Source organism: Lactuca serriola, chromosome 8, assembly GCF_051521515.1.
Source record: "Lactuca serriola cultivar US96UC23 chromosome 8, Lser_US96UC23_V15, whole genome shotgun sequence".
NCBI classification, from domain to species: domain Eukaryota; kingdom Viridiplantae; phylum Streptophyta; class Magnoliopsida; order Asterales; family Asteraceae; genus Lactuca; species Lactuca serriola.
In genome coordinates this window covers 92,855,633-92,858,263 of record NC_136415.1, presented here as the reverse complement: position 1 = coordinate 92,858,263, position 2,631 = coordinate 92,855,633, and positions in this window count along the sequence as shown.

The window sequence follows — 2,631 nt, the reverse complement described above, 5'->3', positions numbered from 1 at the left end:
GAGTTTTCCATGTTTGATCTTAGTGACATGTCATATTTTCTAGGCATCTCAAGCACTCGGGATAATACAAGTATATTTCTCTCCTAGCATAAATACACTCTGAAAATTTTAGAGCGATCTTACATGTCAACCTGTAATCCCTGCCACACTCTAGTCGACTCTCAAGCAAAGATCGATAATTTTGGTCCTCCGGTTTCAAATCCCACGCTATATCGTAGCCTGGCTGGTGGTTTGCAGTATCCTACATTTACCCATCCAAGCATCTCTTTTGTCGTTCAACAGATATGTATTTACATACATGACATGAGAGAACCTCATGTTCATGCTCTAAATCGAATCCTATGGTAGATTCGAGGTACTCTTGACTACAGTTTGTATATACATCCTTCTTCCACTATGGGCCTCATTGCATACTTTGACGCCGACTAGGGGATGCCCAATATATCATCGTTCAACTGGTGGCTATTGTATCTACCTTGGCAACAACCTTATATCATTGTCTTCCAAACACCAGCCGATACTTTCCCACTCCAGTGCCGAGACAGAATACAGAGGCATAGTTAATGTTGTTATAAAGACATGTTGGCTTCACAATTTGTTACGAGAGCTTCACTGTCTATTGTTGAATTCCACCATTATCTAATGTGATAATGTCAACGTATTTTTATCTTTCCACTAATCCTGTTTGGCATCAACGTACGGAACATAATGAGATTGACACTCACTTTGTTCGGGATAAGGTGGTTACTGGACAAATTTGTGCTCTTCATGTCACTTCCAGTCATTAGTGTACAAATATCTTCACGAAGGGACTCCCATCTACTTTATTTCCCGATTTTAGATCAAGTTTAAGCACTCGCAATCACTATCCCCCTCTAGTTGCGAGAGTGTATTAATGTATATTAGTTAGCCATGTATTTATTTGTATAGGCCAATGTTGTACAGTCCAGTTGACAGGCCTAGTATTGTAATCTCTTGTAATATATATATATATATATATATATATATATATATATATATATATATATATATATATTCCCTTTATTTAAATTATTATGATTCGTGAGCACTAGGTGTGGGCAACTAGCTGTAACATCATTTTGGTGCCACTAGGAGTGAGCATTTGGACCGGTGGATCGGACCGGACCGGACCGTTCTCGGTTCTAAGATTTCTATCCGGTCCGGTCCGGTTTTTTTCCCGGTTCGGTCCGGTTTTTACTGAGTTTAGAACCGGTTGGACATGTTTCGGATTTCTTTGACGTTTTTTAAACACCCATAACTCATTTGTTTTAAGTCGGATTGACATGCGGTTTTTTCCAACATTTAGTTTACATTTTGTAGATGAATTTTGACTATAATTTTGTTTATTTTGGTATTATATTAACTGAGTTACAATTCTTCAAAGTAGAGCTATCAAAGCTGAAAAAATTCAGCTTTTCAGCAAGATTTTGTAATCTGTGACGTTTTTTAAACACCCATAGCTCATTCGTTTTAAGTCGGATTGACCTGAGATTTTTTCCAACAATTATTTTACAGTTTGTAGATGAATTTAGACTATATTTTTGTTTATTTTGGTATTATATTCACTGAGTTACAATCCTTCAAAGTAGAGTTATCAAGATTTTGTAGTCTATGACGTTTTTTAAACACCCATAACTCATTCGTTTTAAGTCGGATTGACCTCCGGTTTTTTCTAAGATTTAGTTTATAGTTTGTAGATGATTTAGACTATAATTTTTTTTATTTTGGTATTATATTCACTGAGTTACAATCCTTCAAAGTAGAGTTATCAAGATTTTGTAGTCTATGACGTTTTTTAAACACCCATAACTCATTCGTTTTAAGTCGGATTGACCTCCGGTTTTTTCTAAGATTTAGTTTATAGTTTGTAGATGATTTAGACTATAATTTTTTTTATTTTGGTATTATATTCACTGAGTTACAATCCTTCAAAGTAGAGTTATCAAAGTTGAAATATTTCAGCTTTTTAGTATTATTTTATACTATACTTCTGAATTTTATGTATCTTTCACAGATAAATCATATGAAAGGGATCTCGGTAGAGTACTGGAAAATTATGACTTTGAAGTTGTAACCGAAATGGTGAAGTTCTTTGAAAAATTCAAAACAAAAACGGAGCTTGTTTCGGCTACATCAAAACCTTTGGTATTTCTTTTTATCAGGGAAGTCTTAGATGTGGACATACATCTAAGAAAATGGTCAAACAAACCAATATTTCTCGATATGGTAAAAGATATGAAGACAAAATATGACAAGTATTGGGGTGCATACAACAAGATGAACGATTTTATGTACTTTGCGGTTTTACTTGATCCTACCACCAAATCACCTTTTTTGTTACATGCTTTTAAAAAAATGATCAGGTACATGGAACCGTCATTGACCCCGCGCGCATAGACATAAAACCACATCAAATGGTACGAGAGGTTGAGAATAAGATGGAGAATTTATTTATGACCTACTTGGAACGATTTGACAACGATGGATCGTCTCAACAAGAAGCGAGTCAAATAGTCATTGATGTTGATGATTATAACGATTTTTTCGGTGATTTTCTTTGTACGGGAGGTAGCAACTCGGATCCAACGAATAACGAGTTACGAACTTATT